Genomic DNA, 25896 nt, shown 5'->3' with positions numbered 1-25896 from the left:
GAGCTCACTTTCCCTCATAGCATGAGCTTTGGTGGTGGGCTCATTGTCCTGGGGACAAAAATAGCTGGAGTTTCTCATGAGACATAGGGAGATGATCAAGAATTTTTCTCCTCCTAGTACTTGCTTCTGTTGAACAACACTCACACCCCCTGAAAGACGCAGAACTGCACAGAGTAATTGTGTCAAGACTAGACTACATTATAGACAAATTTTGTTAAATTAAAGAGGTGTTTATACTATTTGCAAATCTTCCTCAGAATCTGAGCTGAGAATCTGGTGCTAAGAACTAGTTGTTTACGTATGTATTTATTTCTTTATTAAAAAGTGGACAGCTATAACAAAATGACTGTAGCTGACACTGCTTTGGCAAAAATTAGTTCCGGAAAGGATATATATGGAAATTCCTATGTTTGACCCAATCCAGATATTCCCAAATACTTTGGGCTGAAGAACATGGTCACATGGATAATGCTTACCAAAATGAAGGTGTAGGCTAAGCCTCCCAAGAGCTTTATTCTGTATTTTGCACACCTTTCAAATCCTTATTTTTGGCTATAAACAAACGGTTTTGTGCTTCAGTTTTCTAATCTGTAAAAAAACTTAACCAAGATTCATTCATCTTTGCAATTTAAAAAGCACAGGGGAGAAACTCTGTATGTATCATAAGTTTTAAACAAACATAACCTATGTAGGAATAATTATTTGTCTAAAAGCACAAAAAAATTTTAAAAATACATTCTATTACACTGCTGTAACCAGTTTTCAGAAGAAAAAAATAACTATATATGTTGACAAGCTAATAAATAAGAGAAAATGCAAAGAAACCACATGTAGGCCTTTATCCACTAAAATATCTCAATACACGAGGAGTCAAGCATCAATCAGGGACTAATGGCATACTTCAAATTTAAACTCTTCTATGATAGGGGTATAATTTGTGTTATTTTGAAGACAAGCTGAGATATACTTGATACAAATCTAATACAATTTTTGAATGGAAAGAAAAGGTACTTTGTGATGATGATACCATCTGGCTTCTCATTGTAATTTTAGTTCTCACTGTTTGATAGAAATTCTAATTGTCCATTCATACAATAGAAAGCAGCATAAACAAAAAAAAATGGAGACTTCCAGTTCACCTAAAATATATAAAACTTTATTTAATGTGGCTGACTAATATTACTAGTGCTTGCTAAAGAAGACACCTATTGGAAAATTTTTTGTTTGGATATTAAAGAAAATGCTTGTGTTATTTTATATAAACGACATATGCTCTCAAGTATTTTTACATAAATATATCTCCCTTAGTATTACATTGACGGCTGCAAGGAGCAAAATCTATGAGGAAGTTCAGGGGACATAAAAAGTAAGCAGCACCTCAAGGAAGCATTGCCAGGAGCTCTCAATCAGAAAAAAATTTCATGTTAATTTAAGTTAGGTTTATGAGTCTTATTTTTCTTGCACCATGAGGTAACATAAAAGACAAATAAAATATGAAGAGATTATAGTCCAGTAGTACATGTTGTCCCAGTGATGCAGGGTTCCAGGACCTGTCTGGGCTTGTTGTGGCCCAGGCTGGTTTACATTGCCAGGGGCCAAGTGACCATTTCCAAAAGTGTTGGAACTCCAGCTCCGTGAGTGCTATATCTGGACAAGTCCTGAGGAACATCGGAAATAAACTAGAAAGGCTGCTTATATAGCAATTTAGATTGTATTATTAATGAGACTTTTGTATGCTAATTTGAACAGCAAAATTTGAACAACAAAATTTCAACAGTACATTAATGTGAAAATTGTGTTAGTATTTTGTAACTGGACCAATAATAACTGAGTTTTAATTATACTGTTAAAATTTTTTGTCAGTTAGTGTCAATTCAACTCACAATAAGTTCTTATCTCATAATATGTAGTGAGTTCCCTTATGCCGATGACAAGATTTTGAGTGTAACGAGATGTAGGCATAAGGAGCAGATGGAACTGGAAAGCATTGCCAACTGCTGTCCTGAAAAAAGATGCTGATAAATACGAACTCAGCATCAGGGCCCTGAATGCATTTCTTCTTGCTCTGGGGGTTTGGCTGCCTGGGCTCAGGGTCAACTTAACTAATAGGCAGGTGTCTGGCCTTGAAAAGAGCTCTTCCAAACAATCTCCGCTAAGAAGCTGCACTGAGCCCTTGGTCTCCTGGTCCTTTGTTTGGGAATTGTTTTGAAGGGGAGGCTCCTGTCCTTGCTACCAGCTAGAGGGAGGTCCTCCATTGCAGCTGTGCCCATGTCTGGCCTTGTCACTGCTCATCCAGAACCTGATGCTGATCCAGGGGCTTGACCTGCACGCTGGAGCTTGGACTTGCCTCATCACTGTAGACGTGCCTCATTGTTTCACAGCTGCTGGTGATTCTGGCAACTGTCATGGACCAGCTCAGCTGGCCTTGACCAGATGTATGGGAGATCTGCCCCACATCTGCCTGTGGCTCTTGGTTGAGCCTGCTTTGCAGAGCCATGCCTGCTGCTCCCTGGCACTCAGGTGAAAAAGCAAAACCAGCCAGCAAGAAACTGCTTGCCTCTCCGAAAGCCAGCAATAAGATGCATAGAGCTTTTCGGGCTTCCTGAAAAAATTAAGGTTTAGTTAGGAGTAAACACGTATATGGACCTTTATTTTGTCTTTACACTGCCTCCGGTTTCTAAGTAACTTTGGAATAAATTAATAACCAATTTTTTTTAGGAAGTTTGTTAAGCCTTTTTGTAACCTGGAAGTAAAGCATTTACAGATGTCAAACCCTTGTGATTTTTAAGGCCTGAATGAACTCTGCCACTCTGAGGTTCATTCTGGCAGCTAAAAAAGATAAAAGGCATCAATTTTGCTCCCAAAATTGATACAGCTGTGTTGGGGCAAAACAGTCTGAAGTTCAATATGTACTGTTTATTGAGAGTGATATTAACACAATGTGTTATTAGGCCTTCCACATGTTCTTCAAGCTCTGATTTAGATAGCATGAGGGATGAAACAATCCTGAATGCAGACTACAATCTAATAAAAAAAAAAAAAAAAAAAAAAAAAAGGATCTGGTAGTTGCTGTGCAGCTCAAACCACTAAACTTTTCCATTCACACTCTCATGAACCTCCTGATATAACCTTGAAATAAATGTGAAGAGCAGCAGAAAAAGACTTAGGATATTTTCAGCTAAATTTTATTCATTCTTCATGGGTATATATTCTGAATACTGCTAAAATGCCCAATGAACTAAAACAAGGGTACTCAAAGACTAGATAATATAATTATGAACAAATAGCTTTAATTCAAATAGAAACAAGAACAGTTCAAGAGAAGTTTAACCATTTTATTATGTATGGACATGCCATGTAGTCATGTTAATGCATAGGAGGTTAATGCATAGACCTGAGGCTTCTAACTTCTCAGAAGACTTTTTACCTTTCTGGGAATAGGTATTAGGAATTTACAATACATTAAGAAACAAAAAAAAACCTCAAAAAACCAAAGACACAGAAAACACTACATGCTAGCAAAGAAGTATACCACATGTAGCCAGTGTTTCACAACTGCTTATTCATTATCTAGCATAATATGAGACATGTCAATGGAAACAGTAAATATGTATAAAATTATGGACTTCATATGGAATTCTACCTTATTACTTTTCTTTTACGATAGTGGTGAAGCCAACATTTGAAAAACAAAAATCTTACAGTTGATAAAAACAAGACGTTGATGGAAAGAGGCATACAACAATCAAAGACTGATATCAGATATGAAAAAAAATCCAAATTGTTTATGTGTATAACATTATTTTGTAGATATATTCCCTTGATCTTTTTTGAATATTTATCCTAGAGGACTGTGTGGTACATTCCTAGTCTAAAAAAATTTGGTATTTGTTGTTGTTATTGTTCTGGTCATTCTAAGGGGATTGTTTTGGTAAAAGACCAAGTTATTTTGATTGCGAAGAAAAAACATAATTAAACGTTGGTAAACTTACATGATGACTGATTTCTTCCTATCCCAGTTTATCCCTCTATTAATCATCAGTCTCTAGTGATCATATCAGATCAGTAAAATGTGTTTATAAGGGATGGTTTCTCCAACATGAAAAGATTTTGTTATTTTTTATAATACTATCAAACAAATGTAATTTAAATGACTCAAAACCAGTATAGCTCTAATTGTATCAGTAGCATAAAAATGGCAACTAGCTTCTCAAATTAACTATTTAAATGTGCATTATTCTCCTTCAGGTAGAACTCTCAGGAGCTCTTAGTACTAACTTAATGCTGCTTCACTGAGCATGAGGATGCCTCCATTGGAGCAGTGTTAAGGCAGACTTAAGGGCTTCTGCAAAGTCTACCTTATAGCTTATTAGAAAATATCTTGCTGAAGCATACAGCAAACCCAAAGCTCTATGTAATAAAGAAATTATTCAAAGACTTTTCAGCCCTAGGGAACTTTTCTAATCATCTTGTCTGAACTTCTATATACCACCAAAGAATTCAATTCAATACCTCCTGTATCAAGCCATTGCTTACTAAAGGTATAAAAATTTCTTTTTTAGAAAGCCCCCTGATCTTGGTTGAAAGGCTAGTTTCTGATACAATGTGTCCCATTCCTTAGTAAAATGTTCCAGGGTACAATTTCCCAACAGGTCCGTTGATAAGTAAACAGTTTTGATGCAAGTCTTTCACTATCAGCTAGGTTCTCTAAACCACAAATTGTGGAACTCTTTTCTGAACACTTTCCATATAAGCTCACTTTACTAAAGGTAATGTTACAAAACCACTTATAAACAATCATGTTAGTATTTTGTTTGTTTATAAGACACCTTCTATAATATATAAACAGAACACTTTAGTATTGGTACGTCATTTCAGATAACAGTGGTTTAGAAATCTTGGTGTTTTGTGGTGTTATATGATTTTGCTCCAGGTAAAGCATGAGCCAAAAACCTTTATAAAGCGTTATCAATGAGAAAAGCTGCAAAATTAAATACAGCTGCTTTTTATATCACTGATAAGCAGAGACACTTCTGATGCTGATAGCCATGTCCTCACTTTTGTTTAAAAACAAATGCCAAAGATTATCTTTTTTTCAGTCTTAGTATGCACTTGTATATGAAGCATGCATTAATGGAGAATGGAATTTGTCCACAGACATTAAAAAAAAAAAAAAAAAATCAAAGTCTTTCAAAAGTGACTAGTTCAAACTCCTTTTCTAAAAATGCCAAAATTTTCATAATGGCAACTGCATGAACTCTCGGAACGTGTAAGAGAAATTTGGGTACATCATTAGTCAGTAGAGAGGTGGACATGTCTTTTATAACAAGTTACTCTCTTTGTATGAACAGTCCATGCAAATATTGCATGTAGAAATACACTACACAAAACAAGACAGCTGCAAAGTCAGGAAATCAAATTTAAGATTGCCAGTATGTTTCTACTTCAAAGTAAGCTTTGCATGAGAGAGAGTATCCTTTCTTAAACTAACTATATAATTGGAGAAAAGATAAAGATACACTTTTTACCCAAATATTCAGAAGCTTCTTTATTTTTCTAAAAGCTTATCAGGCATGAAAAGAGCTTGCATGCTTTAAAGGTTTTCTGTTTATTTCCAACTGTTATCGGCTGACCTTAAGAAATTTAATATTCAGTATTTTCCAGTATTATTCACTGGCCTTCGTTACTGACAATTATTCAAATTTTGCTCTGAAGGCAGAATTATTAGCCATACTATGGAATTTTCTGTGGTATTTTGTAGTAAGATCTTAGATATTTACTAATATTAATTAATAGATATTCAGAATAATCAAATGAAATTAAGTAATATTAATGTCATTTTACACAAGGGAAACAGAGGCAGACAGATTACAGACAAAATTTTAAAGTATCAACTAATTTTGTGTGATCAATTTTTGATGCCCAGGGGTTTATTTTTCATCATAGTTAGAGCTGTATAGCTCTTTATAGGCTCAGAGCTGAGCTCTCACTAAACACAGTTGTAGGTCAGATGGCTCACATTTCTGCAAATTATGCTGTAAGTATCTTGTATTGTCAGCCAAAAGATAAGGAACACAGAATCCGTAACCCTTTGTGAAAGGTGCGATTAAAAGACATGAGTATGTAACCAAGCGCTATTCAGGACAGATGTACATACACATGCCATATACCAATGCCAAATTTGGGTTTTACAGGGTTTTAGCTGACTTTTTTCAAGTTTTGAGGCTTGATTTTACATGAATGATATATTATAAGTAACACATTTCAGAATGTATTAAACATATCTAAGTTTGGGAGAAAACATCTGTGTCTGCCTTGCTTTTAATCATGGATGTTTTTCCTCTCAAGGCTTTCTAACCCTCAAACACTTTCAGAAGTTTTAGACAGCTGTTACATGTTTAAATTCAATCCGATGATAAAAAAACACTTCCTTTTCTTCCAACACAGGAGTAATTCTCTCCAGACTTACTCTCAGTTAGGGTCAAGTCTCAGCCCTACATTTTAATAGGTACAGATGCCTTTGTTTTGCACTAGGAAATTTAGAAATTGAACTTTTCTCCCCTAAAGTCCCTGCAAGGCTCTTAGAACTTACTGTGTCTGCAAAAATAATAAAATTTATATACATTTTAACTCGTGCAGAACTATTTTAAATCATTGTTAAAGCTCTAAAATTCTTGGACCGACAACAGTCCACTTCTCATCAAAATTGGCAATAGTAGTTCTATCCTTGAATTTTTCAGGAAGGTAAGATTCGCTGGTAACTAAGGCAAACAAGAAATTTGCTTCATAGTTTTAAATTTTGTTAGAAGACTATATATGATTTTTGTATGCAACAGATTAAACAAATACTTTGTATAGGAGATGAATAGATTTGTTGAGGTGTCATATCTTTTCATTGGACAATTTAACTTTCGCAAATTTGGGTAGATGTATGTATTTCATGCGCTGAATAACATTCATGAATAATACATGATTGCTATGTTGGTACCTTTGAAACTTCATAATACTTCTATTAATTTGCTAGGTATTTAAAAAAAACTTAGATATTCTCAGGATAAAATATACTTTAGTTAGGTAAACAAGCATTTCCTAGTGTAAAACAAGAAAGAAAAAGGAAGTGATGGGATGATTTGTTTTGTTTTTTGTTTTTTTTTAATTTCTGAACTTTCTGCCTGATTTAAGAGACACACCTAAGTTGTAGATTCTGAACATATCATCACACAGAAAAAGAGAGAGGGGATAAAACAGAGAGTAGAGCTGTACATGCAGTCACACTGTATCTTCAATGAGTGTGCCTTTTACAGGTTGTAGAATAAACTTAAATCCATAATTTCATTTCTTCAGCCTACCCTGTCTTCCACTGATTTAAAGTTTTTACTGTTTTGTCTTCCATATCCTATATAAACATTATCCTATCCCATTTTATTTTCATAAAATCATTACTATTGAAATATTACATCTATGTCTACAAAATCTCTTCTTGTAACACTTCTGGTGCATAAATTTTATAGACATAAAGGCATACATGCCAATTAAAAGTAGGAGACACAAGAAAGGTAGGACAGAAGCTGCAAAGTTAGGATACTAAGAGGCAAGAATAACTGCAGAAAACTTGATTAAAAAAAAAAAAATGTGTCCTGGAGATAAATAGTTTTCTTTCCTGTGAATCACTTTATGTTCAAAAGCTCAAGGACACAAGCTTAGAGAGCTTTGTTTATAGCTGATCAAGTCTAAGTTCTCTAAATCACTGAAATATAAGAAAGTCTATTTGATTTGTCAAGTTTCTTATACACAACTCATAACACTAGAAAAAATTGATACTGCCCTTAGATTTTCCAAAACACGAGCTATGTTAAGCCCATAACTAGCCTGCCTTCAACTACAAACATGGACTTATATGGTGAGCTTTAAGTTAGATTTAACAGGGGAAGAAGATGGAGTTTTGAGCAACAGAAAAGAGCCAGGGCCTGCTGATGTATTGGGAACCAACCGGGAAACACCTGTGAAATGCGTCAAAGGAATTAGGGTGTGTTTCTCTAAAAAGTCTATATCTGAACTGAAGTGCCTCTATACCAATGCATGCAGCATAGGTAACGAGCAGGGGAAGCTGGATGCCATTCTGCAGCTAGAAAGCTATGATCTAATTGCTATCACTGAAATGTGGTGGGATGAATCACATTGAAATCAATGGCTATAAACAGTTCCGAAGGGACAGGCAAGGAAGGAGGGATGGAGGGATTGCCCTCTGTGAAAAGAACAGACTGACTGCACAGAGCTGTCTTTGTAAAACAGTGATGAGCAGGTTTAGAGCTTATGGGTAAAAACTAGGGGCCAAGTCAACAAAGGAAACCTCATGGTTGGTGTTTATTACAGGCCGCCCGACCGAGGGGAGCTTGTTGATGAAGCGTTCTTACTTCAGCTACAGGAATTGTCATGCTCATAGGCTCTGATCCTGCTGGGGGACTCCAGTCACCCTTACCTCTGTTGGACAGTGCAAGCTGCAAGCGGTTCAGGAGACTCTTGGGGTGTCTTGAGGGTAATTTCTTAATCCAGGTGATAGGCAGCCCAACCAGAGGAGATGTGTTACAGGACCTGTTGCTCACCAAAACAGAAGAACTAATTAAAGAGGTCAAGACTGGTGGCAGCTTGGGATGCAGTGATCATGCCTTGGTGGAATTTGCAGTCTTAAGGGATATGGGTGTCGAAGAGCAGAGTCAGGACACTGAATTTTAGGACAGTGAACTTTCAGTTGTTTAGGGAATTACTGAATGGGATCCCCCGGAAAACTGCCCTCAGGGACAAAAGATCAGAAGCTGATCAGAGCTGGCTGTTCTTTAAGGACATTATTCTTAGAGTGCAAGAGCTCTCAATTCCCACGTGTAAGAAATCAGGCAAGGAAGGTAGGAGATCCTCATGGGTCAGTAAGGACCTCCTGGCCAAACTAAAGTGTAAGAAGAAAGTGCACAGGCGGTGGATCCAGGGACAAGTAACCTGGAAAGAATATAGGGACACTGCCCAGATGGGTAGGACTGGGATTGGAAAAGCTAAGGCACAGCTGGAGCTGAATTTGGTGAGGGATGCAAAGAATAATAAGAAGGGCTTTTGTGGGTACCTTGGCCAGAAAAGGAAGATTAAAGAAAATGTACCACCCTCAGTAAATAAGACAGGAGAGCTCGTGACAACCAACATGGAGTTGACTGAGGTGCTCAATAATATTTTTGGCTCAATTTTCACTGGTCATCTCTCTTCCGATATCTCTCAAGTCCATCAACCTCAAAGGGGAATGAAGTCCCTCCCATCATAAAAGAAGATCAAGTTCCAGACCACCTGAGGAACCTGAATATACATAAAGCCATGGGACCCAATGAGATGATCCCAGGGTCCTGAGGGAACTAGCAACATTGCTATGCTGCTCTCCACTATATTTGAAAAGTTGTGGCAGTCAGGCAAAGTCCCAGTGACTGGAAAAAGGGAAACACTACACCAATTTTTAAAGACAGTAAAAAGGAGGACCCTAGGAACTACTGACCAGTCAGCCTCATCTCCATGCCCAGTAAGATCATGGAACAGATCATCCAGGAAGGTATGTTGAAACATATGGAAGACAAGGAGCTGATTAGAGACAGCCAACATGGCTTCAACAAGGGAAAATTATGCCTGACTAATCTAGTGGCCTTTTATGGTGGAGTGATGGCATCAATAGGCGAGGGAAGGACTACAGATATCAACTACCTTGACTTCTGTAAGACTTTTGACAAGGTCCACCACAACATACTTGTCACTGAATTGGAGATATAAGAGTTTGATGGATGGACTTAGATGGATAAGGAACTGGCTGGATGGCCGCATCCAAAGAGTTACAGTCAAGGGCTCAATGTCCAAGTGGAAACCAGTAATGAGTGTGCCACTCAAGAGTCCATATAGGGAGCAGAGGAGAACCATGAAAATGCTCAGAGGGCTGCAACACCTTCCCTGTGAAGAAAGGCTGGGAGGGTCCAGGTTGTTCAGCCTGGACAAGAGAAGGCTCCGGGGAGACCTTATTGCGGCCTTTCAATGCAAAAAGAGGGCTTATAAGAAAGATGGAGGGAGACTTTTTACTATAGCCTGTAGTGACAGGAGAAGAGGCAATAGTTTTAAACTGAAAGAGAGTAGGTTTAGACTGGACGTAAGGAAGACATTTTTTGTGTAAGGGTGGTGAGATACTGGAACAGGTTGCCCAGAAAAGTTGTGGATGTTCCATCTCTGGAAGTGTTCAAGGTCAGGTTGTATGGGGCTTTGAGCAACATAATCTAGTGAAAGATGTCCCTGCCCATGGCAGAAGGGTTGATCTAGATGATCTTTAAAGGTGTCTTTCAACCTAAACTATTCTATGATTCTAAATAATCATCAATTTAATGTAGTCTTGGACATCCCCGATCTAGAGCTTTGTGTTGTTTTAGAATGCAATCAGTATGTGTGGAAAACAGGCTTAAATGACTTTTGTGACCCAGGAAGATTCAACTATATTACTGTTAATTAATAGCTAATGCTTACTGCTATTTGACCATAGCATTTCAACAGAATTTCACATCTGTCATTTCCCTTGCTTACGCATACTTATATTCAGATCTTCCCTCTATGTTGATTAAAAAACATAATGAATACTTTGAGAAAGATCAATAAACTACAGAATTTCCAGAAACAATTAATTTTAAATGTGGTACTCATGGGGGCCTTCAATCTTTCTGAAAGTGTTCATCTGAATCTCTAATCACTTGTTTTATAGATGCCATCTTCTTTTTTCCTCAAGTTTCATTAAAATATAACTTGTTTCTGTACAAAATGTTTTAAATATAATTAATGTCAATGTCTGTCTTAAAATAATTAATTCCAGCTACATATTTTCTCCTCTCCTTTTTCCCTCTTACTCCCATCCCAGACGATTTTCTTACACAATTTTAGTCTTGCCCATATTTAGTTTTCTTTTTCTTCACTCTTTTATGTACATCAAATGCTCAGAAAAGTGGACATTGTACAAATTATTGTGTACTGGTATGATTATTTTAGTTTTTTTACAACACAAGCAAGATTTTTAGGTCTTGATGTACTACTTTAATCTAGTCTATATATATCAGAATGTGTATGTTGTGTTCTTATAATTAGGTAAGTGAGGCTGTATGAAATGTTAAGTCAGGAAATACCCATTTGGAGGCTCAGATGAGGTCTACAGCAAAGCTGGCTTGTCCTTCTTTGCAATGCTGGATATTTTTTTCTGTCATGCATCATTTTTAGCGAAAATAAGTACACCGCAAATCTGAAGTGCAAGTTGATCCAACAACAAACATGGAGTTTGAAATGCAGGAATAATACTTGCTGGCATAATTCCATCATTTTCAGTAAAAACATATTATAAAAAGTCACAAGCAATTTCCATGGCAAGTAGTTCCTAACAATAATTAGCATATAACAAAAAAAGCATACGAAAATGTCAGAATCTTTTCCTTCCATTAACCTATTTTAACAGAAAGGACGTGCTGTCTTTGTCTCCATTGAGAGTTAGGTATTTTGGGTCATAGGACACCTAAGCCTTGTCCTGCTCCCGGTGGAGCAGTGCATACCCTTGAAATTCTGACTCTTTAGTTGTCCAGTTCAGGAGATCCTCTAGAAGACACCCTGGCTTCCTTGAACATGTGTCTGGGTTTTCTAACAAAACAACAGAGAGAACACCCAGAGGGATGAAATATCCACAGAACAAAATTAAGAGGCATGGCAGGAACTTATTCTTTCTTGGAGTATAGATGTCACAATTGCTCCTATATATGTTACATGAACTTTAATGTTTAGACATAAAACGTCTTCCTTTTGATTGGTCTTATTCTACAAATACAGAAAAAATTAATACGGGATCGGAATAAGCAATTCTTATTAACACAATAAACTCTCTTACAATGAAGTTGGTATTTTGAAGCCAAAATTTATTCAACAAAAGAAAAAAAAATCCTGAAGTCTAAACTTAAAAATGGTAATTCATGCACTGATTTTGTTGAACAGGATAGCCAGAAAATATTTTCTTGTATTTTAAACCTGAAATTAAGTTGCAAAGAAGACATTTTCACTTTGGTGAGGATGAAATCTCAGCCTGAAGAAAATTACAGTAACAAATTTTACATTTTAATTCCAATAACATTTGAGGTTTCTTTTCCTTTCATTTGTTATCAGTATGGCTCCACTATGGGAAACATTGTGCTCAGATTAAAGAAAAAAATTAAGGAATTTAACTGCTTCAAGGTGGAAAAATTTTGACATTTACATAGCAGAGATGAACATTTCAGAAGATACATTGAACGTTCTGCTTAGTGTCAAAGGTATGGCTACTTTTCAAGTTTCCTACATATCTATAATACGTTTCAGGTGTAATAAAATGGTATTTAGATATTGATGGATAAGTATTGAAATTTCTATTTTTTAAAAAACAGGTTTTTAAAAACCATAGTTTTAAAAAAATATTTGGTTACATATACCTATGTATTTAACATTAGTAAAAACCTGCTTGAATCTAATGAAAATTTGTTTATAACAATGTTTATTTAACCCTATCTGTGACTCAGTCCATCAAGTTTCCACCCATTTCTTTTACAAGATCTCTTGTGACTGTGTTAGTGCATGTTTTAAAGAACAGATTTATCATGCAGGTATGTATACTGTGATTCATTTGTTTGTACGTAGAATGACAATGTTCTTGTCAGAAGTGATTTTGCAGCCTATTCAGGCAATGGTTATTCGCAATTAGTCAGCATGAATTACAAGATAAAACTGCATGTTATATTACTGGTAAATAAAGTTGTTCAAGTCTTTCTAGCCATAGTTCCCTCTAGCAAATGTTAAATATGTAGTTAGAAAATAAATTCTGCATCATATGAAATGACTGAACAATTGCACATAGAATGATGACTAGTGATGTCGAAACCTAATATAAATGGCAGGCCACAAAAAACACAACTTTTTTTGAAAAGGCTCTCACTTGGATCAGTTGCGAGGAAAGATAAGCCAGTAACTCCAATACAGTTCTTAAAAGAAAAACAGTAAACCAAATTTTTTTATGCATGAACATTCTTCCTTACCAAGTTTGAATGCAGAGGGAACACGTGCTAACTTTCTAAAATAGAAATACAATGTTTAAATGTTTCTTAACTAGTGATAATTGTAATCTATTATATCAGGTTTGTGTCTTCAGTATGGCAAACAATGTAAAATGCTACAGCTTACCATCATGGGAAATTCAACAAAGTAAGCTTGGTATATGATACGTCACATGGTGACCAAAGGACATACTTAATCTATGATGTTTACTGAATAGAGAGATTAGTGATTACAAGTGATTTTGCTGCTTGTTTAACTGAATCTTAAGCAATCAAAATGCATACATTGCTGTGGATTGAAGCAAATGTGCACAGTATTATTAGGAGAATCAACCACAACATACTTTTTGAGAGTGTTAATGAAACAGACACTCATTCTTCCACTATTAAGACTAGATATAGACAAAGGATTTATACATTTAAACTTCTCGTATTTTCCTGCCTACCTTAGACAAAACTGAAGTAGACGCTCCCTGTAGCGTAATGCTTCACAGTTTTGCTTTTGATCCATTTCCACCTGCTGCTAGATATATCTCACAGCTACTGGACAGGAACACTTAATATCACAGACAGCAAATTCAATTTCAAGAGCATTGTTGCAGCAACAATGGTGAGCAGAAGAATAAATAAGAATAGGAAATGTAATTGTTAAACATTTTCTTTCCTTCAAGAGAAAAATTGCTATTTCCTTTACTGAATTATCCATAGGTCTGCTCCATTATTCATATTATAAATATTATTATTTCTAACTTGTAAACCTAGGAAAATTTTAAGGGACATTGTTATATTTAATCTAGTGCCATAAATGACCCTTAAGTATGAGACAAAACACTAAGCTGCAGCTCCTGAAACTTATGACCCAGAAAAGAGATCAGCTACAAATTAAAAAACATTGGTACAGTGCAGAAGAGAACATGGATTCTATAGCTACAATGCTCCAAAGAAGTCAGAAGCTTCTTCTAAGAAAACAAGGCTGTGATTTGTCTTATTGCTGTCATTCATTGAAAAGGCACAATAAGCACAAGGAAAGATAGTCAACATGATGGAGACAACAGGAAATTTGTGTGCAGCACCTAATGATACAAACCCAAAAATGCACTTAATACTTTTTTAACCATTAGGCTGAGCCATGGGACTGTACTTTGATGACTTTTTAAATGTCATTCAGTAGAAGACAAGACCCACAGAGGGATCTGTGCATGGCAGTAAGGGAGAAAAAGCTAGTGTAAAATTTCTTATTTTAGGTTAATCATAGGGTTTGGAGGCAGGAAAATGGTGGAAATGATCAGCACAGAAATGATCACTCAAGATTCAGGGAAGAGACACATGAGAGATAAGAACTGAACAGCAAGGAGGGAGCCTACATCATTAAATTGAAAAGAGATGAGAGGGGAAGCAGCATGTCCCAAAGGAAAAGCTCATTGAATATTCACTATTGTAACAGATATACACACAAATTGATAACTTTTCGCAGCCTAGGACAACTGCAGAGGAGAAGGAAAAGAAGAAGAGGTAAGAATATTCAAAAAATGCAGACATAATCAGAGAATCATTGAGACGGGTCAAGGATGAGTCATTTCCAGAGAGATTGAGAGAAGCAGCATAACTTTCAGTGTGTTGATTACCGTCTTGGAGGACCTTTTCATTTCTTCTATGCATGTAAAAGAACATTGAAAAATTAACCTGTTGACTTAAATATTTGAGCAAGCAACTTAATTACCCCATTTATTAAGTGAACAAAGTGAAATGTTTGATTGTGGAAGGTCAAACCAAACCTGTTGAAAAAACCATTTCCAATTTTATTTGTACTTAATGTGAAATATCAAAGAAACTCTTACAACAAAAGGTTTAGTTTCTCTAATATTGAACAAGCCAGAACCTCAGGTCACTTTAAATTAAAGCCCTAAGTCCAAATTACACTGGATGTCAAAATTCTGTGTCTTAAAAAGATGCACCAGATTCATCATCAATCTGATGAAATCAGATTATGTCTTCTTTTTTTTTTTTTTTTAATAATGCATAAATTCTTAAAGAAAGGTATTTTCACCTATTTATATTAATAATCAAAAAAACTTCCCATCATCACTTGCCTATTCTTTGCCCCATGACTTGGGTATACTTAGTGAAAACTTGTTCCTTGTTGAGTCAGGTAAATTCAAGTCCTGATTTGTTTTATAGCCATTATTCACTATCCTATTTTACCTTTCTTCTTGCAGATTTAGGTTCTTACTTATGATCTTATTAGGTTCTAGTTTTTGCCCTTCATTTAATTTCTCAAATGTGCTCAAATAAAAGTGAGCTTTGGCTTTTGCCTAATCTTGATCCCAGAGATTCAACACTGTGTTCATCATAAAAAGTTGTGAGTTTGAGTAATGCTCACATTCTCATCAAAGATAAACTGTAACGTCCATTTAAATAGTGCCATTAAAAATTAGTATAATTCTGCTGAGCTATCATAATTTAATTATTTTGAAAAATTTTAATAATAGCAACTGGGATGTGTGGGTTTTATAAAGTATTATTTATTCTCTGTGGTTTTATAACTACAGAGGACAAAGGATTGGTCATCAGTGATGTGTTTTCTTTTTTTTTTTTTGCATTTAGGTGACTTCAACTTTTAGAAATTAATGTCCTGTTAAGTCTCACTTATCATTATAGTTTACAGTATTAGATATTAAATACTAATTTCAAATAAATGACACTTGACTCAAAAAAAAAGATTATTAATTAAGTAAAGTTATTTTACAGTAGGATGGAGTTTACAATCATATAAATCTGTGATATTTGGAGGCTATAACATTTTCTTATAGAGCTACTTGACATTTCTAAAAAGAGGAAGAAAGGTTAATGGAAAAATTTTTTAAAGCAAGCCTAACGATAGTGAAACATATTTTATCCAGGAATACTTATTATAAAATATTATCACTTTTACAACTTCGTCTTTATTGGGGGGGAAAAAAAAAAAAAAGATCTCCAAGCAGAACATAAAGTAACTAACAACTTTGTCTTTTAAGACATTGCCCCTAGATTAAAGAGCTTTGCAAGTTGAACAGATGGGCACAATGCTGAGAAGTGAACTGTTAAAATTCAGACACTCTAATGTGAATTTGACTCTTTTTCCCAAACCTTATAGCACACCTACAGAGACTGTCCTCAAAGAAACATGGATCTATTATATCAGAACCTCATTAAATAGATCTCATTCAGTTGTACCGCAAGGCTATGTGTGTTTGCACGTATAAAGAATCTTTTCCTTTGCTTATCTTTTCAGCATCAAACACTGCGATAATTTTAACTGGTTTGAAGACTCAAGGGTAAGGAAGAAAGTTTTGAATAAACTAAGGAGAAGTATAATTTTATCAACATCTTTTAAAAAATAAAAAAGTATGTATCATAAAGTATTAGGTATTTTACATATTCAGTCTTCTTACTAACTTCTAAAAAAAAATTCTGAAAAAGAATATTTAAATTGCATGGTCCTTAAAAAAATATTAGTTATCTAGAATTGAGGTTTAGGAATGAATGTACTATATTAGATAAACCTTTCATATTATCCCTTTCCTGTATCAATTAATCTACTAAGTCTTTTCAAAGGAACTTCGAACATACTGACATCTACAACATTCAACCAATGGCTTTGTGACAAAGCTATAAATACCTGTGTAGCAAGAGAGGGGAGGGAGAGACTATTTGCAGAAGCCAAGGATTATGGCACATCTGCAACCACCTACAACGTCAGCATTCATACAGTGAAATGGATGATGATAAAAAACATACACATGAGGGGAATGCATTATCTGAAGCTAGCATAAGTGGCATAAGCGCTTCATTACCATGGAAATGGTGCACAGTACATGACAGCAGAGAAAGACAGTTGAGACAGGTAATTTTAATTTTTATTGATAATATGATCACAGGTGTGCTTTTAATCATTTCACTACTTCAGGTTTCTCATCAACTGTCACTAATAATTTCATATGACAAACACAGTGCCCTTGTGACATTACAAATACAACCTAGAGTTACTTACAATGTCTCTGACTGGTAAGTCACTCTTTCTATTGTCATGGCACAAGTCCAGAAAGACTATTTCTTTAGTAAGCTAGAGAACATTCAACCTCTCCATGATGTCCTGTGGCATTTGTGTTTTATGCAAAGTGTGCTGATGTAATCAATGTAGGCAAAAGTTTTGACAGTGTTCTCCCAAAGAAACAGTGCCTTCCAGGTGAAGATGAGATGGCAAAAAGACAGGACAGGATTCAGAAAGACCATGAAAGACATAGGATCAAAAAGCTCAGATCATTTAGGGACATATCATTAAACTAAAAACTAGGACAGTCCTAATTCATAAGACTTCCTGGCTCCCAGACTCTTTGTGTGTTAAATTTCAGAAAATCTTAATTGAATCTGTTGTATTCCATGCCTCAGTTTAGCTCTAACAACATTGCGGTGTCTGAGCTTTAGTTGGAGCCAAGAATGTATGATTCAGGAAGAAGTATTGACAATAATAAATAGATACTGTATTGTGAGAACACAAGCAAAAAATATTGGAACTGCAAAAGCAATGCATACTCAGTTTCACATATTATTTAGATAATGAATCATATATATTTTGCATAATGTTTTTAATCAGAAACTTCACATCTCCCTTCTTTGACCTGTATACTTAAGATAAGTCCTAGAATAAGGAGTTCTACAAAACACAAGTAGTGTGAAAAAGTGTTATAATGTTGTAATTTTTTTTTTTTTCTGAAATTCATGTTACCATTAAGATATGGATTTTTTGGGAAAAAAAAAAAAACAAACAACTGTGGGCAAAGTTAAAATATGAGTTTTGTCTGAGTCTACTGATAAGATCTATCAAACAAGCTATTCCATCATAACATATATATTCAAATTCAGACCTCATATAGTGTTAAATTGCTCATTTTAAGGTATATTTCCTATATAAAATTTATGACCTTCACAACTAACTTAATCAGGACTGCATAAACACTAATATTACCATTAATAATAATATTGCAATATTCTTCTATAAAATTTTTTTTTTGCATTAATATGAGTCTCTCTTTTCCACTAAGAATGGAAGGAAATTGTTTTAAAGCAATTTTGTGAGAGGGAAGGGAAGGGAAGGGAAGGGAAGGGAAGGGAAGGGAAGGGAAGGGAAGGGAAGGGAAGGGAAGGGAAGGGAAGGGAAGGGAAGGGAAGGGAAGGGAAGGGAAGGGAAGGGAAGGGAAGGGAAGGGAAGGGAAGGGAAGGGAAGGGAAGGGAAGGGAAGGGAGTAATTTGGGCAATTTATCCAACCTTATTCAGTCTCTATTAACTAGTAATTCTTCATTAAATGACCATATAGAAAACATGATCAAATTATATTCCCTTCAGCAGATCTTGCCTTGTTGCAAATCTTTAGATGTTAAGAACCTGGCTTAACATAGAGAAATGCATTTTAGTCTTACAAGAGATTGTCATACTAAAATTTAGTGATGACTTTATAATAACATTTTAGCATATGAATTACAAGGCAAATTGCAAAAGATCTCTTAGAAGCCTCCAATGAATTTCTAGTATGAAATGCAGGTCTTCTATGTGAGTTCTTCTACAATTAGAATAAAATAACTAATATTCTATTATACAGTAATAAATATAATGCCATTTACTTTAGCAATGTCATACTGGAGTAACTAATAACCAGGAGTAAAATATATCTTCTATTGGTAAAATGTGCTTTGACATGTTATTAATAATATATGTGATCACCTCTGCTTTCCTTCATTCTCTTTATTGTTTTGTTTAATTTTTTTGCAAGTGTTTTTTGTTGTAAATGCATGTCATCTTCATACTAGTATAGCATAAATCTGGTAATTAAATGTAACTGCTGTTGTAGTAATTTAAGTAATCCAGAAGGAAAACAACCAGCTTTCCTAGTAGTTACAACTATTCCTCAGTAACAGATGTAATGACATCAGAGATAACAGGTTAGTATAATTTTTCCTTTCTTAAAATATTTTACTTTAAGGTGACAGTTATAAAAATGAGAGCAGCAGGATTTAAACAGTTCCATTTCAGAATATTCAAATATTTTCAATGTGCTGAAAATTATTTCCCATGAGAGAAGGATGAACAGAAGGAATCTATTCTCTTCTGCTTCCTATTTGTTTAGCACAGGTGTCAACCAAAGTAACAACACAGTGAACAGACGGGATAAAATCTTGGCTTCACTGAAGTAAATGGCAAATTTCCCACTGACTTTAACGGGTCAGGGTTTTTCTAAAACTGTTTTTAAAATCACAATTGCCAGAGTGTGAGACACTGCTGAAGAGTGTACTTTCTCCTCTTGTGTGTGATGAAGGCAGATTGGATGTACATGGTAGTCGGAGCAGAACATTGAACACTGCCGCTTCATGGCAAAGTTAATATGCTGTAGAGTGCAGAGCTCTTCCAACCAAAAACAATGCATAATTTGCTTCTTTCATTTGACATTGTCTCATAAATAAAAGATAAGAGGATGATGAATTATAGTTTGTAAACAGTAGAGCCAAATAATCATCATTGATTGCTAATAAACTACAATGAAAACATACAAACCAGAAGTTATACTGCAGCAATAAATATCTAGGAGGGCACTGTACATTAATAACAATTGTTATGCTGGTTCTTTGAACATTAATTTCTATTTGCATAGCTGTTGGCTAGAAACCAATGGGAAAATATTTCTTCAACAGGTTGAAACAAATCAGCCTGTCAACAACTCATTTTTCTGCAATATTTCAATTTCAAAACATTTCCTGTTTGCCATGATAAACCACCCTGCTTGACAAACACAGAAGACTAAAAGTTAAAATTAAATATATTGTTATAAAGATTTAAAAGCATATTGTGATATCCATTGAAAATAAGTATTACACCAACACTGAGAAACGCTGCCTTTTTCCTTCATATTCATTGCTTTCAGAAAGCTTTTTCTCCATTTCAGAAAGGTATTTCTAGTGATACTGGTAATAGAAGTTCCAAAGAATTGTATAGTTTGTGGCAACTATGAAGGGTAGACCCTCTGTAGTGAATCCCATTGTCAAGGCTCTTGAAGCACGTTTTGCACACACAAAATTACTACAGCTGATCCAAATTCTACAGTAATCACAGTATTAGAATAAAGGGGAACATGGCAGCACATCACCTAAGAATTCTCTGGCAGTACAAAGATAATTACAATTGCTGTGCACAGCTTTTCTAAGCCTTTTAAGATAACCTCCAAGATTCCACTACGTAAGTGGCAAAAGACCAGCTTTCAGACTCCTTTTTTAATTCCCAACACAATAGTTGCACATTTTGTGGCTGGTTGGAGTTATTTGTGTTTGCCAATACTTTTGAGGCATGGACAGAGGTAAGAAGATAGGACACAATACACACACAAAAGTTTTCCTCTTCCATACCAGAAGAAAAGAGATCCAGCTGATGAAATTCAAAGCTAGAGGGTTGCTATCTTTCTATTGCATTTTTAAAAAACTACAAATTCCTGATTACCTTCTCTTTCTCAAGTCCAACATTTCATCTTTTCCAGGATCTACCAGTCCAGTGTAGTTTACAATGGGTGACCAAAAACCACAGAGGCACATGTTCCCTTCTCCTTGTATTTGGAACTTTCTGTGTTCCCTGGATTCTACCCTTATAGGATGGCCGGAATAAATAAGGTTAAATCGCAGACTACCAAGAATACATGTGATTCAGCTTAAATGCTAGTAATTTTCCATTTGTGTAGATTAACCTAAAAAATTAATATGACCTGTCACAATCAAGCCTATTAGGACCATATGCTTTTCCAAAATCTTGAATGTTACTCCGCAATAAAACAAACAATTCCCTGCTCACCCCCCACCAAGGGCCCCCCAGAGGAATGGAGGTTCATTTAACATTTATAATGAATGCAACTGCCGTAGCAAAAAAAATACCTTGTATTCCCCAGCTTACTTGCAGACCAACAGAACCTGCAATGTAAGAAAAAAAAGTCTGCACAATTAGTCATTGAATACATATATATACAAACACACACGTATACAAACAGAATATTCTTTTAAAACTAGTATGTGTGCTTTCTAATAGTGTAAATATAGGTATAAAATCAACTGAACAGTTAAGTATTTCCCTTTTCATGTGCTGAAAAGCATTCATAAATTATAGCAAGTAACATGCTGCCATTAAACATATATTGTCAGATTCAGTTAATTACCCAGTCTTTTTAGGCTGGCAGTGAATGGTCTCCCTTTCTAAGAGCTGGTGAACGTTTTAGCAGTCAAACTGCTTTGGTTTTCATTTTGTAATATGTTTGAAAATACTACTGTAAAATGTAAATATCTTGAGTTGCCCCTATCTTACACGGAAAAGAAGAATGCCCTCCCTCCAAAAAGGATAACAACAAAGCATCATGTCTATGATGTTTAGATTTTTTCCTGGCCTAGACAAGTCCTAATCACAGATGAAAACCACTCTGGGTCCTGAGGGAGTACAGAAGGAAAAAAGAGGTGAAGATCTTAAAAAAAAAGGAAAGCCTAGTTTTCCTACCACAAAGATCTCATGTTCCACTTGCATCTTTCATAAAGTGGGCTTATTTTAATGTTTCTCAATTTAATTTTTTTTCAGATCAAACCATGGGTGAGTTTAATCTATGTGTAAGAAATTAAACTTTCCAAATTTCAAGCAAATATGATGATCATAAGAATTTTAAACATAGCATTCAAAACTATGTATTCATATCAGTCCTTTTAAAAGGTTTACAGTATTTGATTTCCACTTTCTAATTTTAACAATGACAACACTTGTATTAAAAAAAACATAAAAAGAACTTTTCTGAACCTGAAATAGTAGCACCAAAAATAAAAGCCTCTCTTTACTGATGGAAATTGAATTGTCTACAGCAAGACTCATTATGACCTCAAATTAGTGATCACATATTTCCTATACAGGAGACTGATTATCATAATCTAAAACAACAAGATACTCAGTCCCTGATTTATTTCCCATTACACAGCAATACAGAGTATTACTAAAGGCTTTGCAAGATATACAGTGAAATATAAAATTCAGCAAGGAACTAAAACTGCTATAAAACAAAATATATGCCATCTATTGATAAAAAATATAAGTGCCAGGGTCTTAATACAGTAAACTCAATACATGTGATCCAACATTTGTTCTTCCACCTCCCTGTGCAAGTCCAAGGGAAATCTCTCCTAAAACATATTGTTGTTTGCAGAACATACTACAGATACCACACACACACATGCAAAAAAAAAAGGTATATTCATGAGTTAGACCATGGAAAAGATAACTATTCTCTAGAATCTTCATTGCAAAATACAGAGCAGTAAATCTACAGTGTTTAATCCTTAATAAATAACATTACATGGGGGGGAGGGGGGAGGGGGGAGGGGGGAGGAGAAGGGGAATCTAACCACTGTGCCATTTCCAGGCAATTTTAGTTTAATAGTACAGTTAGCATCTTTACCAGATTTGCCAGTTTTAAGCAAGAAGACCAAAGAGCAAAGAGAGAATGTAAGGAACTTAATGGTGTCACAGTGCCAAGATTCCAGATAAAAACAGGATTTGCAGTTAATTATGGCTTTCCGATAGATTATGTCCATTGTGTTATTTAAATCTCTTATTCTTCACCTAGCAAACAAAAAGACACTTGGTATATGAGGCAGGTCAACTGAGTACCAGCAATACAGAGACAAAGAACTGCAAAGGTCTATAGTCCTCTCAAATCCTTTGTCCATGGATTGTGTTGGGTTGTTTTGACTCTCAGTTACAGAATTATTTCATTCTCCTTTAGAGAGCAGGACAGAAAACAAAGTGTTGACTCTACAATAAGAAAGGAAAAACTCCATATAGATGACCTTTAGAGATCTCCATAGAGGATGCTTGTCTTCAGTGTTGCCTTGTATCATGATTTTAGGAATACTCATACCTCTGTCCTATAAATTATTAGCTGATACACAGTATTTTCATGTGCACACACATACCCACACACACAGCATCCAAGGCAACTGTGATTTACTGCTCAGAGTCAGTATCTGAATGCATGTAAAGTATGCATACAGACAGAGCCAGAAAGATTTTCAATGAGCTTAGTAACACAGTACAGTATATAACCAATAGGGAGAGAATGAACCATAAATCTCATAACGTGTACTTGTGTTAGTTATGTGAAAGTCATTTTCTCATGCAATCCTGATCAAAAACATACAGGCAAAGAAAATGAAAGCTTCTGGAAAGAAAAAGCCTCATGTAAGTGACACTTCATTGAACAGTCAGTGGGAAATCACAACTCCACAACATCTGCTTCAACCCTACAAATAAAATTAATTTAAATTAAGTACATAAATAACTTGCTATGCACATATCAACGTAATCAATAAGCAACAGGCTCCTAATCACAACTGCCATTAAGATTTGTAGTGAAAGATAAGAATAAAGAGATAATTGCAATCAGAAAACATGCTGAGTAGAAATAAATTACAGTGAATTTTAAACAGTGTTAAAGAAAAGAAATGTTCAGCGGAAGTTTACAGTAGCATATGAAAAGCATGAGGCCAAACTACATCTTCCTCTCCTTATCCCTCATCAATGCTTTTCTAAAGCGTGAAACGCAATTCCTTTTCCCTTGCTGACTTTGTTTATAGCTTGAAACAAATGTAGACCTACCATCAGCTTCAGATAGAGTCTCTGAAAGAGAAAACAAACTCTAAAGACTCACAAGTCTTTTTTTTATTCCATGCTACCATATCATCACTTGTAATTCTGTCCTAGAGTACATATTTTCTTGTAACTTTTCAAACTTCTTTTCCTTGTACATAACTTCCGTATTCACTCTTTGCTCTATTTTTGCTTTTGAAAGAGCTTTCTGCACTCCATAAGAACATCCCTGTTGCTTGTTTTTTTTTGTCTTCTTTCCACCCAAAGTCCCCAGTATCGATTCCCTTTAGGTTTTGACACTCCTTTTTCTATGTCTGCTCCCCATACTGCACTCAGATTTACACTTCTAACCTCTAGCTGAAAGGGTTAACACATGCTCCTACCCTTCCCCAACACCACTTTTCCCTTCCTTTCCTCTTCTGGTATTTCTCTTTCACTTCTGTGATGGAGTGTGGACTTGTGGTATTCTTACAAGGTATTCTGTAGCAGAATTTTTTCGGGGAAAAAAAGGAAAATGAGCAAGATCCTCAAATTTCAGAAGACGCAATACTATTCCTAACTGATTGCCAGTTTTTGCTTGTCTTCCTCCTGTTCTCTACCCTGATTTCATCTTTGGTGAGTAAATAAATTGCCACTTTTCTTTTCCTCCTGTTGCTTTCTCATCTTATTGCTGATTTTCTTCTCTCGGTGGCCTTCTATCTCCTTCCTCCTCCAGACAATGCTATGTTTCTTCTGTATTAGTCCTCATTTTTCTCTGTTCCGCCAAATTATAATCTGTATCTTTAGTTTCCTATACCTCAGAAATTACAAGGGTGTCACTGCTGTTATTTAATTCACCGTTTTCCTTAATGTTCATGACCGTCTTTTCTTCAATTCCTTCTCTACCCTGTCCTTTACTAGGATATCAATTGAGGGTAATAGAAGAAATGCAATGATGGAAATGAACCTTTGCTGGTAGTCATCTTTTATTAACAACAGGGAAAGTGAGCAGCCTTCCACTTCCTCCCCAACCCAGACCAAAGTCATGTTTCCTCAGTTTCCTGTTCTTGTGTAACAGCAATACAGGAAGGCTATTTTAAGTATATGGTTTATTCGGAATTGCATATATCTCAAGATGATGTAACACACAGTTCCTTGCACAGCTGAGTATCTTTCCCAAAATTATAGGGCTCATGAAACAGTAAACCTTCATTTCAACAAAGTAGTTCTGCTCTCCAGAAGTTACCTCAAATGTCAATGGCATGTTCTTTATGGATCCTAAATTCTTAAAGCAGCTCAGGGAATTCTGATTCCAAGAGAAAACAGGATAGGTTCCTCTAATGATTTCTGCTTGAAAAGATAGTGACTTGTGACATAAACCATTGGGGTGAAATTCTTTCCTTGATGACTTATCACTCAGGGACACTAATGACTTCAGTAGAAAACATGGCTGAGCATCCTCGGGTACAATTTGCTTCCTACTGTTTTTGTGTTTATTGAGACTGAAGATTACTTTAGGGAAGATACTGCATGTGCAGCAGAGAAACAAATTATGTCTGAAAAAGATGTTGATGGATCAAGAATAAATAGGCAAAGAATTGCACGTGTATTCAAATAAAGAGCTTAAGCTAACATAAATATATACATACACAGTTTAACAGTGTAAAAACTATAGCATCCATGCTCGAATCAACCCATATGCTATTATCACTAAGATGGCATCTGCTAGAAACTTTAATGCTCCCAGCAGCTTGCAACATGTTTGTAGTTCCTGAACACCAAATCTCAGATTTAAGAAAGAGACAAGCTGTGACACTGAGTTAAGAAATGTGAGACAGAGGTAATGAAGAGAAAGAAACACTTTTAGCAGACTGAATATGTCACCACAGTCTTGATGTGAGGGTATGGCCCCTAAATATCGCTTGATGCAAATGAAAAACTTCCACTATATGACATCATGGGCATAAAAATACCAACATATTCTGATTTTCTTTTTCCTCACATGAAAATGTTTGTATTGTAAATTAGTAAATTTTTCTTTCATTTATGAATGAATCCTCTCACTGATTTCTGTCAACATAAAATATACATATTTGTAAATTGCAGTGTA

General features: G+C 35.4%; 1 protein-coding gene across 1 annotated transcript in view; it reads right to left on the bottom strand.

Moving 5' to 3' along the window:
• The window catches only part of PTPRD (protein tyrosine phosphatase receptor type D), a 1348716-nt gene that overhangs the window by 695494 nt on the left and 627326 nt on the right, over positions 1-25896 (bottom strand). Inside the window, exon 7 of the mRNA XM_075138097.1 lies at positions 21065-21100. The gene's annotated coding sequence lies outside the window, so the exon portion shown is untranslated. The remainder of the gene's footprint in view (positions 1-21064; positions 21101-25896) is intronic.

The sequence above is a fragment of the Calonectris borealis genome, chromosome Z (genome assembly GCF_964195595.1).
Source record: "Calonectris borealis chromosome Z, bCalBor7.hap1.2, whole genome shotgun sequence".
Classification (NCBI taxonomy): Eukaryota; Metazoa; Chordata; class Aves; order Procellariiformes; family Procellariidae; genus Calonectris; species Calonectris borealis.
Note: the sequence above shows the minus strand (reverse complement) of the source record. Positions and strands in the feature narration are given on the sequence as shown.